The sequence below is a fragment of the Stegostoma tigrinum genome, chromosome 19 (genome assembly GCF_030684315.1).
Source record: "Stegostoma tigrinum isolate sSteTig4 chromosome 19, sSteTig4.hap1, whole genome shotgun sequence".
NCBI lineage: Eukaryota > Metazoa > Chordata > Chondrichthyes > Orectolobiformes > Stegostomatidae > Stegostoma > Stegostoma tigrinum.
In genome coordinates, this window is record NC_081372.1 from 11,960,935 (window position 1) to 11,975,878 (window position 14,944).

Genomic DNA, 14,944 nt, shown 5'->3' on the forward strand with positions numbered 1-14,944 from the left:
TTACATCTTGTTTTATATTCTGACCTGCCTCTGATTTTTGTGGAATTATACACTTTTGCTTTCAATTTGATACTATCTTGAACTTGCTGAGTTAGCCATAGGTAGTGTGTTCCGCTAAGGTCTTTCTTTCTTCCTGCAATGTATCTTTGCTGAATACTACGAAATACCTTCTTATGTATGTGTCAACTATATCTCTATTGAGCTACCTGTTCATCTCATTTCTCAGTTTAATTTAACTGACTCAGCCTTCATCCTTTCATAATTGCCCTCCCTTACGCAAACTTAAAATGCTAGTCTTAGAGTCACTCTTCTCTCCCTCAAACTGAATGCAAAATTCAGTCATGTTATGGTTGTAGTTACCTGGGATGCCTTTACAATGAGACCATATGTTACTGCTATTCCATTGTACATTATCAGCTCTCGAGGTGGCTCTAGAACTTGCTGCTCTAAGTCACTGCCCTGAAAACGGTATGACCTCTGTTTCCAGGCTACATTGCTAATCCGATTCAGCCAATCTATATGTGGATTAAAATCACCCATGGTTATTGTCAAAGTCTTCTCACAAGCCCTCATTATTTCTTCCTGTAAATCTGGTGGATGGCTTATCAACAACTATTATAAACATTATCTTTCTTGGTTACTACCCAAATTGATTCTACATCTTGATTTGTGGAATTAAGTTAATTGCTCTCTATTGTTCTAATGTCATAATTAATTAATTAACAGTTCCTAACGTCCCATCTTTCTAAAATAGCAGGGAGCCTTGAAGGAGAGTCTGAAGGAGGGAGTTTCTGAAGAAGGGTCATGACCCAAAACGTCAACTTTCCTGCACCCCTGATGCTGTGTTCCTCCAGCTCCACACTGTGTTAGCAGGGACCCTGGAATATTCTGTTTCCAGACTTTGATTTCTTGCGGACATATTTCTCCAAAGATGATCAGATCATACATTTTTCTTTCTAGAATCATAGAATCCCTACAGTGTAGAATCAGGCCATTCAGCCCATTGAGTTTGCATCGGCCCTCCCACCCAAACCCAGCCCTACATTATCCTTGTAACCCTACATTTCCCATGGCTATTCCCCCTAACCTACACATCTTTGGATTGTGGAAAGAAACCCGAGCACCTGGAGGAAACCCGCACAGATACAGGGAGTATGTGCAAACTCCTCACAGATGGTCACCAGAGGCTGGGAATTGAGTCTGGGTCCCTGATGCTGAGAGGTAGCAGTGCTAACCACTGAGCCACTGTGCTTGAGCCAAAAATTCACCCATTTTGTATGAGAACAAAGCATATTTGAGTACAGAGCCTTTTACAGAACCAAAGGAGGACATTCAGTCCATCTTGTCTATACTGATACAGGTGAGGATTACCTGAATGGTATAGCTCCCATTTTGCCCAGTACTGAACCATGAATCAAAACACCAATCCTGAGCCGTAAATTCAACTCTGGAATCTTATTTACCCTACTCCAGTTTGGCTGTGGCTCAGGAGATAATACAAACCTTTAAGTCTCTTCTTTTCCTAATTTAGTTTAGCTCGCAGGTGTTCATATTCCCTAAGTGGGATCTCTGGTGAATAAGACAACCAGATAGCTACTGGTTTGAATCTGGAGTAGCAGCCAAGACATTTATATATTTGTACAATTGATGAAATTAGGTTACGTGGACATAATGGAGACTTGGAGAGACAAGTCCTAGCTGTTAACAGACTCCTGGTCCTCCAGCTGTTTTCTATTTAATGGGTCAGAATATTACGCTCAGCGCCAAATGTGACAGGAAAATGTTTAAATCCTAACTAAACCACTCTCAGGTGCAACATGAACAGATCAACCACCTCCCCACTCCCACAAATGCTTCTCAAACCAACAGAAGCCAACAGATGTTTAGCGAGTTTCATTAAATGACAGAATCGCAAAGGTGTTATGGTGCAAAGGGAGACCATTTCTCCCATTGTTCCTGCGCTAGCTCTTCAAACAAGCATCATTACCCAGTGCCAATCTCCTGCTTCTTTCCCACATCTTTGCACTTTTTTTGATCTAAATATTCATCCAATGAAACAAATGAAATGTGTGCAGTGGATCAAAAACCCTGATTTTTAGATTCCTGATTGCATACTGGGAAGGTTAGAAACAAGCCAGAAACGCGTTGGGATATTCCACAAATACTGGATGGGTGCAGCTCCAATAACATTCAGGAAGCTCAACGCCATCTCGTTCAAAGAGCCCATTTGAGTTGTGCCTGATCTAACTCTTGTAATTTTCATTCCTTTCCACCATCTTGGTACAGTAGAAGCAGTGTGTGCCATCTTCCTGATGCATGGCAGCAATTCACCAAGGCTCCTTTGACAGCACCTTCCAAATTCAAAACTTGCAACATCTAGAAGCTCAGGGACAGCTAAGGCATTAGATCATCACGTCCTGCCATAAGGCAGTCTCTCCATGCCTGGTATCAGTCAGATAAACTTTCAATGGGCTGCCTCTAATGCTAGTATATCTTTCCTTGTTCACAGTATTCCAGCTGTGGCCTGACAAGTGCCTTGCATAGTGTTAGTAAAATCTCTCTATTCTTATAGTCTATTCCCTTTGAAATAAAGGCCTGCAATCCATTTGTTTCCCTATAACCCACTGAAATTGGAAGCTCACATTTTGCAATTTCTGCATGAAGACTCCCACATCCCTATGTTCTGTAGGTTTTGAAATAACTCCACAAAAGTTGGTATCCCATCACCAAGTCACCCTTTACTTACAGGTGCATGGCACTTGACACTGGGCTGACTACCTCAGAGCCAGCTGTCAGGGTAAACAGAACCTCTGCCCCTCCTGTTGGTAGCCGTTGGCCAGGGCTCCCTGATTGGGCCAGATTAACAGCTACAATCAGGGAACTCATATTCTGTGAAGTCCACCTGGCTGACCTCGTCACAATCACTAGAGTTTTCTTTGGTCTTTCTCCACTTCAATCATATCCAGCTCCTCTCTATCCTTCCTGCCGATATGCATAATCCCACATATTCCCAAATCATATTCCCTCTGCCATGTCTCTGACTGCTAGCTTAACATTTCTCTAACCTCTCTGTGTCACCCTTACTGTTCTCCTGACCTCTCTTTTATTGCCAGCCGTCATTGTGGTGATAGTACATGCACTTTCCTCATCCAAGCCATTAATATATAGCTTAAATAATTTTGGCCTCAGCGCCGATCCCAGTGACACTCCACTAGTTACAGGTTGCCTTGACTATCCATGGCTTCCTTAAACAATTTGGCAGTAAAACTACACCTTCGGTCTGACTGAATCTCCATGGGTAAAGAAAGCAAGCAACTCCTCCACAACCTTTTTTGCCTTGACATTCTGTAATGGAATTGCCTCTGGAAACCTGGTAGACACTTCCATTATGGTTAGCAAATACTGGTTCCTACTTTTGGTTTTAGGGAGGGGACCTACACAACCCATCATTACCCAGGTGAAAAGTTCTTCAAATGGGGGAATTGGCATCAAAAGCATTGGTTTTATTACTGCCTGTGTCTTTCTACCCTCTGATTGTATTGCAGTAACGGCAAAATTCAACCATATCTTTATGAAATCCAAACCAATAGAAATGCTTCTGTAACTTAGCCTGAGTCTTCCTTGCTCCTTGATGACCTCCTACAGGAATTTATCAGGTACCTGCAATACTCCAAGTCTGTATGCTACTGGCAACGCAATCTGTGAACTTCTGCTGGTATTTCCTCTGCACTAACCTGCCATGGTCTCCGTTTCCGCCTTAAGATTTTATCCTTAAGGTAATAGCATTCTGGAATGCACTCCTTTTCCAAGTAGGTGCTATGATATAATTCGTTTATTGTCGCATCTCATTTCAGAACTAAACACCTCTGCCTGATCCTCTACCTGTTCAGGTCATTCCTTTACCATTTATCAAACAGGGCATCAGCCAACTGGACCTCAGCCCCTTTGTCTTTCCCCGTGGTTTTTCCTTCTTGCTTTAACTTATGACTGAGGGGTCTGGTTGCGCACAGTCTGGAAAAATTCCTGGGTACTTTTCTTTTAACTCTTCAGTTCCCTGGTTTCTTTCGGCCTCTCCACTACAATGGGCATCACTCCCACCTTTGACCCTGCTCAGTTGTTTCCAAGAACAAACTGTATCCTGAATAGACACTCTTTCAATCACTCACACTGTCACTTCCCCAGTCTTGATTGGCCTTACCTCACACAGGGGAAAGCTAAATCTCTCTCCATTTATTCCACAGATTATCATGCTCTCAGGCAACATTTCAGAAGGAGTGCAAATATTTTCATCTCTTACTATTAAAGTCTGACCAGCTCCTGTATCTCTCAATATTTTAACTTCTTTACTTCATTCCCCTGTTCAACCCGAGTAAACCTGACCCACAGAGGTAAAGCCTTTGATGCGATTGTGCACTATTTTAACATCCAGCCTGTGACGAGACTGTGCATTCTTCTGCAGCTTCTCGACTTCTCTTGGGATTTCCTTCACTACCTCAATGAATCCCACTGGTTTAGCATCTTTTACCACATCCTTTTCCCTGTCTTAACCACCCGGAACTGTGACTTTGTGTGTCCCCCTCTATTAACATGGAAGCACTTTCACTTCTTTTTCACCTCTTGGTTTTCTTTATTCACCAACAGTGGTAAACTGTTCCCCGTGTGATATACATTTTGTTTCTCATTGGAAGATTTCCCTCTTTCCCAATTTCTGTCCCTCACAGAATGAAATTGCTGTCAGAAGCTAGTTTTCAATTTATGCACTAATGTGTATTCATCTGCCATCTCTGCAGCTCTTCTCATTGTTTTAACTTCCTGCTCCTCAACATCAGTTCTTATCACTTCTGGAAGTGAGCTTTTAAACTCCTTCAGCAGAATAATACCTCTAAGATGCTCACATGTCTATTCTATCTTTAATGCTCTCACCTATCTGACGAAATTGCTATGTTTAATTCTTTCAAACTCAGCATAGGTCTGACCTGGTTCCTTCCTTATATTTCTGAACCATTGTCTCTCTGCTTCTGGTAGCAATTTGTGGACACTCAAAATAGCCTGTTTTACTTCTTCATATTCTCTTGGCACTTCATCAAGACAGTACTGCAAACTCCTCACTAGACCTAATGTCTTTTGGGCCTAGGCCCGGAACGTCAGCTTTCCTGCTCCTCTGATGCTGCTTGGCCTGCTGTGTTCATCCAGCTCGACACCTTGTTATCTCAGATTCTCCAGCATCGGCAGTTCCTACTATCCCTCACTAGACCTGCTTGACAACTTGGTCTGAATTAACATTATCCACATATTCTCTGGTTAATTCATCTGTTTAGCCAATTTATCAAAGGAAATGAAAAAGGCTTCTACATCTCTTACATCAAATTTTGGTAATGTTTTGACAGATTTGTTTATATCCCTATCAGGTCTTTGCTATGATGGGTCTGCTCATCATCAACGTCCTCTTCACTAAGCCTAGCTTTTATCTTCTTTCCATCATTTTAAGTTGGCTATCCTGTTTAGCTCGGAACTTTCAAAGTTCAAGCTCTCTTTTTCTCCAGAGATAATGGGAACTGCAGATGCTGGAGAATCTGAGATAACAAAGTGTGAAGCTGGATGAACACAGCAGGCCAAGCAGCATCTTAGGAGCACAAAAGCTGACGTTTCGGGCCTAGACCCTTCATATTGTCTTTCCTCTGCTTGTAGCCATAATTAAACAGTTCCCTTTCCTGTTCAAAATAAAAACTGAAAGAACTGTTGATGCTGTAAATCAGGAACAAAAGCAAAGTTGCTGGAAAAGCTCAGCAGGTCTGGCAGGATCTGTGAAGGAAAAAACAGAGTTAACATCTCAGGTCCAGTGAATTCTGAGAAAGGGTCACCGGACCCGAAACGTTAACTCTGTTTTTTCCTTCACAGTTGCTGCCCGCTGAGCTTTTCCAGCAACTTCTGTTTTTGTTCCCTTTCCTGTTCAAGCTGCTTCATATGCAATTGAATTCTAGTAATTTCCAAAGATTCTGATGGCTTTTTCAGCAAATTTAAATGTCGAGCTATTGCTGTAATTACTTCTCCTTTTCTCACAGACAAAGGCAACCCCAGCTCCATCTGTCAATTCCAGCAGCTATTCCTTGCTCACTTTTTGTAAAACCCTCAAAGTCATTTCTTCCACTCCCAGAAAACTCTCAGTGACTGAAAAAGCTATTACCTCACTTTTAATTTAACCAACAACAAGCAGTGAAATTAAACAGATTTTCCACTTCTCGCCAAAGTTTTACTTAAAGTTCAAGGACACTAATCCCCAAGTTTGTTTAAATCACTGGGACCTTTCATATCACAAATCTGTTCAGACCTGTACAGATCCTGTTCATGAGCCGACCAGACCCCGGACTTGAGCACTCAATCTGTTCCGAAGCAGACGTTGACACCCCCTCCCCAATAACTAAAACTGAAATACCCAGAGAAGCTCGCTTTGCCTCAAAGTTTGTTAAACAAAGTGTGAAAAGTGGTATAACGTGCCTCTCACACACCCAATCCATTATAAAAGGAGAGGTTAAATGAACTCCTGACAGTCCGTCTGTAATCAACAGGTAACATTGTAATTATCTAAATCCAACAATGAACCAATTAACAGAATTACTAATAAACCCCTAACCACTAACTGTTACTGAAAAAAACAAAATTCTAATGGTAGGCTGTTTCAGTAGATACAAGTATTACTTGTAAAAACCAAGTTAATAAAAAAAAACTTGAATCTTTGTCTTTCGAAATTACAGCCAGGATACATCTTCCAGAATGGTCCATGCCCTCTTATTGATCCTCAGTCAGGAAAGCCTCTCTCTGTCGATTTATTGTTTCAGGAATATTGGCTAAGAGAGCTGCTATTAATAAGATGCTGGTTATCCTGAGAACTTAGAGAATTCTGTGAGACCCAGTGATTTTCTCTTTAGGGCTGATGGGTTGTTAAGTCTATTAGATGGCAGTTACTCTCACACCGATTTTCAAATGCCTTCTTCTCTTATACCCTTGATGACCTATTAATTTCTTACAACAGGATTTCTCCTAGGTTGTCAAAATATTAGATTTAAATTTAAAAGGTTTTTAGTCTTTAAGTGCCTGGTTAAAATAATTGGCTGATTTTCAAACTGGTTGCCTTAATAACAAAACAAACCACTGCCCAAGTTGCTAACCACAAAGGCTTTTGATAAAATGTTTCGATTTCAGAAGCTCTATGTGCATCTACACTTGATTTTTTTCAGACTTGCAGATTTTTAAATAATCTTTTAAATGGACCATATAGTCTTCCCCGCCCACGTATTGTTTTACAAACATCAAATTCTAACATCCTGCCTTCCAATGCATGAATACTCTACCCAACTTCATAACTGTGCCACACATTAAATTACTTAGTAAGATAATAGCCATTTGTATTGAAGGTAGCATGGACAGAGGGTTGGCTAGACAACAGAAGGCTGAGAGTTGGATCAAGAGGTCATTTTCAAGGGGTCAAAATCAGCCAATTAGTTTAAACCAGGCACTTAGAGACTGAAAAAAAGTTAAATTTAAATTTGATGGTTTTGACAACCTCAGTTCATTCCTATTATAAGAAATTAATAGGACACCAAGGCTATAAAAGAAGAAGGCATTTGAAAATCAGTGTGAAGGCAACTGCCATCTACTAGAGTTAACAACCTGTCAGTCCTGAAGAGAAAATCACTGGCTCTCACAGAATTCTCTAAGCTCTCAACATAGCCATTATAATATCCCTGACTCAAGAAGTTGACAGAAAAATGTGTTCCTGACTGAGGATCAGTGGAGAGGGCGTGGAGAATTCTGGAACGCCTATCCTGGCTGTAATTTTGAGAGACTAAGTTCTAAATGTTTTAAAAACTTGGTTTATATAAGTGGTACTTGTTTCTACTGGAATAACATATCATTAGAATTTTGTTTTATTCGACAATAGTTAGTAGTTAAGGGGGAATCGCATAGTTTGTCAGTAGTTCTGTTAATCTGTTCACTGTTAGAGTTGGATAAATAAATTGTTACTTGTTGAGTACAAAGTGACTGTCAGGAGTTCATTTCATTTAATCTCTCCTTTTCAACAGATTGGGTGTGTGGGAGGCAGGTTATACCACTTTTCACACTTCCTCTAATAGATTATGAGGCAAGGTGAACTTCCCTTGGTGGTTTGGTTCTAGTTATCAGAAGTCGGGGGTGGGGGGGTCGCATTGAAATCTGCTTCTTAACAGTATCTTGTCAAATAAAGACCGAAAGAACTGCGGATGCTGTAAATCAGGGACAAAAACAAAGTTGCTGGAAAAGCTCAGCAGTTCTGGCAGCACCTGTGAAGGAGCAAACAGAGTTAACGGTCCTGAAACGTTAACTTTGTTTTTTCCTTCACAGATGCTGCCAGACCTGCTGAGCTTTTCCAGCAACTTCTGTTTTAGTACCTTATCAAATATCTGAAAATCCAAATATATTACATCTAATGCTTCCCGTTTATCCATCCTGTTTGTTATCTCCTCAAAAAGTTCCAGTAAGATTGTTTGGCACAATTTCCCCTTCCTGAAGCCATGCTGACTCCGCTGACACTACTCACAGTGTGTATTTCTAAATGCTCTGCTGTTACATCCTTAACAACAGACTGTAATATTTTCCCAATAACAGATATTAAACTAACTCGCCTATAGTTGCTTATTTTTTTTGGCTCCTACCTTTCTAGATAAAGGTATTACATTCATAGAAATTTAAGGATTCCTGGAAGATCACACCCAGTGCATCCACTATCTCTGCAGTTACTTCCTTTATTATCCTAGGATACATCCCATCAGGTCCAGGGGACTTATTGATCTTTAGCCCCATTAATTTTCCTGGCACATTTTCTCTTGTGGTAGTTGTTATATTTTTTTTCCTCTCTACCTTTTATCCTTTCGATCATTTGTAATTTTGGAATGTTATCGGTGTCTTCCATTGCGAAGACTGATGCAAAGTCTTTATTCAACTCTTCTGCCATTTCCTTCTTCCCCATTCTTATTTCTCCAGCTTCATTCTCTAAGGGCCCAATCTTCTCTTTGGTTTCACTCTCCCTTTTTCTATATTTGAAGCGGCTCCTGCTGACTGCCTTTTGTTAAGTTTTCAATCTTACCCTATCCTCTGGGTTACCAATAACATTTGCCACATTTTATGTTTTTTTTCAATTTGTTGCTGTCCTTAGCTCTCCTGATTAACTGTCATTGGTTTATCTCCAAGCTCTTCAATGTCTGTCATAGTTCAACCATCTTTGCTGCTAGATCCAATTTCCCAGTCCCCTCCAGCTAGCTTTGCCCTCATTCCTTTCGAATGACCGTTATAGAAGCTTAACATAATTTTTTCTGACCCAAAATCCTCCCTCTCAAAGTGAACGGTAAACTCGGCTATGTTATGGTCACTGTTTTTCAAGGGACCATTTGTTCTGACATCATTTATCAAACCTACTTCATCACACATCACTAGAGCCAAGTGACTTGATTACTGGTTAGATCCATAACCTCTTGTTCTAATAAATTGTCCTGTATACACTCTATCAATTTTTCAGTGTCGAACTTTGCCAATCTCACTATCCCAATCTACATGAAGATTAAAGTTACCCATGAGTGCCTTTATTATGTGCCCTCTTTACCTCCTGATTTATTCTCTGTCCCACTGTATTGCTATTATTAGGGAGTCAATAGACTACTCTTACCAGTGTCTTCTTCCTATTTTTTTTTCTTAACTCCAACCATATGGACTCTATTTCATCTTATCTAAGATCATTTCTTGCTTTTGTACTTGTTCCTTCCTGTACCAACAATGCTACTACTCCACCAGCTTTTTAATTCCTGGCTGTCCTTTCAGAAAGTCTATTACTCCTGAATATTTAGTGCCAAGCTTTGATCTCCTTTAACCATGTCTCCATAATGGCTATTAAATCATACCCATTTATTTGTACAGTATGGAGCTGGGTGAACACAACAGGCCAGGCAGCGTCAGAGGAGCAGGAAAGCTGATGTTTCGGGTCGGGACCCTTCCTCAGAAAAGATTTTTCAGATTTTCTGAAGAAGGTCCTGACCTAAAATGTCAGCTTTCCTGCTCCTCTGAAATTGCCTGGCTTGCTGCGTCCCTCCAGCTCCACACCGAGTTATCTCTGACTCCAGCATCGGCAGCTCTTACTATCCCATTTATCTGTATCTGTGCTGTTCATTTATTTGGCCCAGAGATCAATGCCATTGTTTGAACCAGAGTGACACGCCCAGTGTATATAACCTCTCTCACAGACCTTCACTTCACTGACTCAAATCAAGTTACATACAACTCTACAAAAGCTTAAAGATGAATAAGAATCCTGGCACCGTGCTTTGCCAACTGGCATCAATTCCCCACACCCACCCCCACCCCTGGAATGCCGTCCTGCATCTTACACAACCGTCTCAGCTACCTTTGACTTTCACCTTGCCAGGTTGAATTCTAATAATTAAGCTAATTACTGCAGATTATCAGTGTAACCGCAGATAGCAACATTTTACTACTTGTTGCAATCTGCTTGGATCTGCAATGTGCCTTTTTTTCCGATCCCATGACATCACCCAAATGAATGAAAAAGAAAGAGTTGAACTTATCTCGTGCCTCCCATGATCACTGGGGTCCAACGTAGCACATTTTAGATGTTGTCACAGCTGTGAAGTAGGTGTCATGGCAACCAATTTGCTGACAGCCAGCTCTCACAAACAACAGATAACAAGGTGTGGAGCTGGAGGAACACAGCAAGCCAGGCAGCATCAAAGGAGCATGAAAGCTGGTATTTTGGGTCTGGACCCTTCTGAAGGAGGGCCCGAAATGTCAGCTTTCCGTCTCCTCTGATGCTGCCAGGCCTGCTGTTTTCCTCCAACTCCACACCTTGTTATCTCAGACTCCAGCATCAGCAGTTCTTACTATCTCTCACAAGCAGCAAGTGTGACAATGAGCGGATGGCAGCATAGATTGAGGGATAAATATTTGCCAGGGAATTTGTTCATCTTCAGCATAGTGCCATGGGATCATTTACATCCCGCAGTGAGGGCAGAAAGGGTTTCAGTTTAACATCATCTGAAAGTCTGCACTTGGTGAGTAACTCTGTCATTCCCAGCATTATAAAGGGAAAGACTTCCCAGATCACAGGGCTGCTCTCTCAGAGAGAAGTGACTAGTGATGGTTTAGCTGGAGGTTTACCACGCCTCAGGAAAGGGGAGATAGTAAGAAGGAGAGTCCTTCACGGTAACCTCAGCTTGTGCTGGAGCTGTGCCTGTGTTATCAGCATCACTTTACATTGTAAAGCAGCTTTCCAGCCAACTGAGCTGACTGACCCCGACGTGTACTGATACAAAGCAGTGAGTTGTGAAGATTTTCTGATATTTCAAGTAAGCAATAACTAAAACATTTTTGAATATCTTTATTTTTCCCATTTTGTATTACAGACTATAAGATAGTTTCCAGCAATTTGTTTTTAATTCATTCATGGTATGTGAACGTTCACCTTGGCTGGCATATGATTTCTTCACTCATCAGCTCTCTCTCTGTTGTCCTTATAGAGAGCTGGCATGGCATTCAGGCCCAAATGGCCTTCTTCTGTGCAGTAACAATTCTAAGATGACCTTGCCCCTCCATCAGGGGCTAGTGAAGACCTTAGACTGGCTACCCCAAATCTGGCTCCTTTCAATGTCCACTTTGCAAATCCACAGGTCATGGGACAGGGTAAGATATCACAAAGGCCTTGTTCATCTTTCTTCTCCCAAGCCAAGATGCTGAGGCCAATTGCAGAGTCTCCATCAGTGTGACCAGATAACTCAACACACAATAGGATCAACTTGGTTAATAAAATGTGAGGCTGGATGAACACAGCAGGCCAAGCAGCATCTCAGGAGCACAAAAGCTTTTGTGCTCCTGAGATGCTGCTTGGCCTGCTGTGTTCATCCAGCCTCATATTTTATTATCTTGGAATTCTCCAGCATCTGCAGTTCCCATTATCTCAGGATCAACTTGGTGTTTCTTTGGCTTGTGTTGTTCAGAACTGAATCTGTGCCACCTCTCTTTCGCCCTTTGTCATCTGTTTTTAAAAATTCTCATTGTGTGATCTTCAGTCATTTCTCCAGTTAACTTCTGCTTTGGCCAGTCTCAAATTCTGTTGGATTATCTCTGAAGATTCTTGGCCCACTTCGACGTGACTGGACAGAAATTGCCACTGAGTCAAAGACGGAAACATTATGAGCTGAGACCAAAAGGTTGGTGAAAAATTGAGGTTTAATTTAATGGTGTGAAAGAGGGGGAGCTCCTTAGGGAGAGAATGTTGGCTTGTGACCTAGACAGCTGAAGACTTGGCTGTCAATAATGGTGTGAAGCACATATGTAGTGTATAGGCTTTTCTCGGCGGTGGTGGGAGGTGGGGGGGATGTGGTGGTTCTAGTCCTGAAAGAACATACAGATAGCAGCGCAGGGTCAAGGCCATGGGGAGGATTAACTTGAAGGCAAGAATTATAAATGGGATAACAGTCAACCTTGATATCTGGGGAAGCCTGGAGTAAGACCCCACCTGAACAAATATGGTCTCATCTCCCACAGCAAGATCTCACTCAGTACAGAAGCAAAAATACCACAGATGCTGGAACCTGAAATAAAAACAGAAAGTGTTGGAGAAACTCAGCAGGTCTGGCAGCGAACCGAGAGAGAAACAGGATGTGAAATGTTAAGAGGTGGTAGGAACTGCAGGTGGAGAATCTGAGATAACAAGGTGTAGAGCTGGATGAAAGCAGCAGGCCAAGCAGCACCAGAGGAGCAGGAAGGCTGACGTTTCAGCTCTGGGCCATTCTTCAGAATTGGTTCTTCCTTTGCTGCTTTGCCTGCTGTGTTCATCCAGTTCTGCACCTTGTTATCTCACGTGAAATGTTAAGACTGTTTCTCTCTCCACTGATGCTGCCAGACCTGCTGAGTTTCTCCAGCACTTTCTAGCTTTTATTTGTCGCTCAGTAAATGTTCTTCTGCCACAAGAGAGAAGCCCACCTTTGGGAAATTCAACCATGAGCAGATTTTCAGATGAGCTCTATTGCAATCCATCAGTTCCCTGAGACTGACAATAAGAGGACAGGGCAGAGGCAAACAGCTTGTGGAGCCAAGCCATAGCTACTTTAGGAACCGGAGAAACTGCAAACACTGAAATCCTGTCAGATACAAAGCGAGAGAAATAAACTTTGCTCCCCGCGAGCTCAACACCATCTGCTGGCATTTCCTGAAGTAGAGGGAGGCCCTGAAGAAGCCTTTATATTTTATGAAAGTATTTCCTGAGCATGTTGTGCATTTTTTTTTGGCGCAAATAATGTCTCCCTTCAATGCAGGAAATGCCACGATGGTCCGCAGTCCATAAAGAGCAGTTTGATTTATTTCCCAGCTGGTGAGAGTGTCTCAGGAAGAGATTTGAACAACGATGGTGACCACAGCTTCAACTGATTACAGACTGAGAGATTATACCCATTCGGATCATAATCGAACAGGCCGGCCCTCAATTCTTTAAAAGAAAGATTAGTCTGACTCTCTCTTTTCTACTTTCTGTCCCTCCTGTGCTCAAGGGTGATGGTCCTAATCATGCTCCTGAGGAGTACATGCTCGCACTAAAATGATTGTTCCTGGCTTCATCAGTATAGGGGGTTGGGGAGCAGTGGGAGAATGGAGCGGACAATGTTTTTAAGTGCGAAGATAGCGCAGTCACTACCCAAGGAGAGGACATCGAATAAGAGTTATAGCAACTCAATCATCCAAGTTCATCTCTCTTTGCCGTACAACAACTGGCATTTATGTAGTCTTTTTAACACAGTTACACGTCCCCAGGGTTTCACATCAAAAGAAATTTCACGCAAGGGTACATTAAGACATGCCGGGTCAAGGAGTTAGTTCAGAAGAACACCAAAACCCTTCAGTTCAATCTTGACCTCGTCGCAGCTCTGACCCAAATATGGACAGAGGAGCTGAATTTCAGAGGTGAGATAAGAGCTGTCTTTGACAAAGAACCAACATTTGTCTTAAGTGTGTGGCAAAATTTAAAAAGATCCCACGGCAAATAAAGGGGGTTGCTGTTCTGATGTGAATGAATTGTCGAATGCAGTCTATCTAACTCCACAGAAAGATGTGGAGGGAGTAAAATAAATCAAGGCATTAAGGGCCTTGAAATAGGAGACAGCAAACAAAATTGGATCGAATTCATCTTTTCTTGAACAAAATGAGGATGATTTGTTTCTTGGCTAGCCTTTCAGTGCTGACCCACACTGTAACAATGCAGTTTGTAGAGAAATGTTCTGAGTAAATAGACAGTGTAAGCTAGCCTGAAAATTTTTCCTTCGAATAAAAGTTTTCCCAAGAGCAAAGAATTCCATATATACTCAGGAAGCCATCTATTTCTGCTTTGCTTTGTTTTCTTTATTACTACAGAGTTCATGTTTTTTATAATCACTTGATACAGAGAGAGGCGAGAGGACGAGAGACCCAGTCAGCATCTGGTCGCTGTAACCTTTCACTTACTGAATTTGTATCTGTGTTTTTCAAGAAAACGTGGTTTTAATTACACAGTGTGAGCTATCCAGCATTGGATTCCCCTCACCACTATGTTAATAATTCTCTCTCCACTCTTCCTCATCTACCCCTTAACCACATGCTATCTGCAGGCATCGCTAGTAAACACCTCTCCATATTGTATTGCTCCCCAAATTGTGCATTGCTGCCTTGGCACTGTGGCTTTCAAATTTTGCCAATTGCTTTGTAGCCTCCCAATGTCATAACTCATGCCCTGTCCAATTCATGCCCTCTGCCCATTAAACTACGTTTGTTCCTGATCCTACATATTTATGTTCATTTTCAAAGTTTTTGCCCCCTCCCTGTCTCTGCAAGCTGCTTCAAACCTACAACCTGACAAGGTATATCTACATCCTTCCAA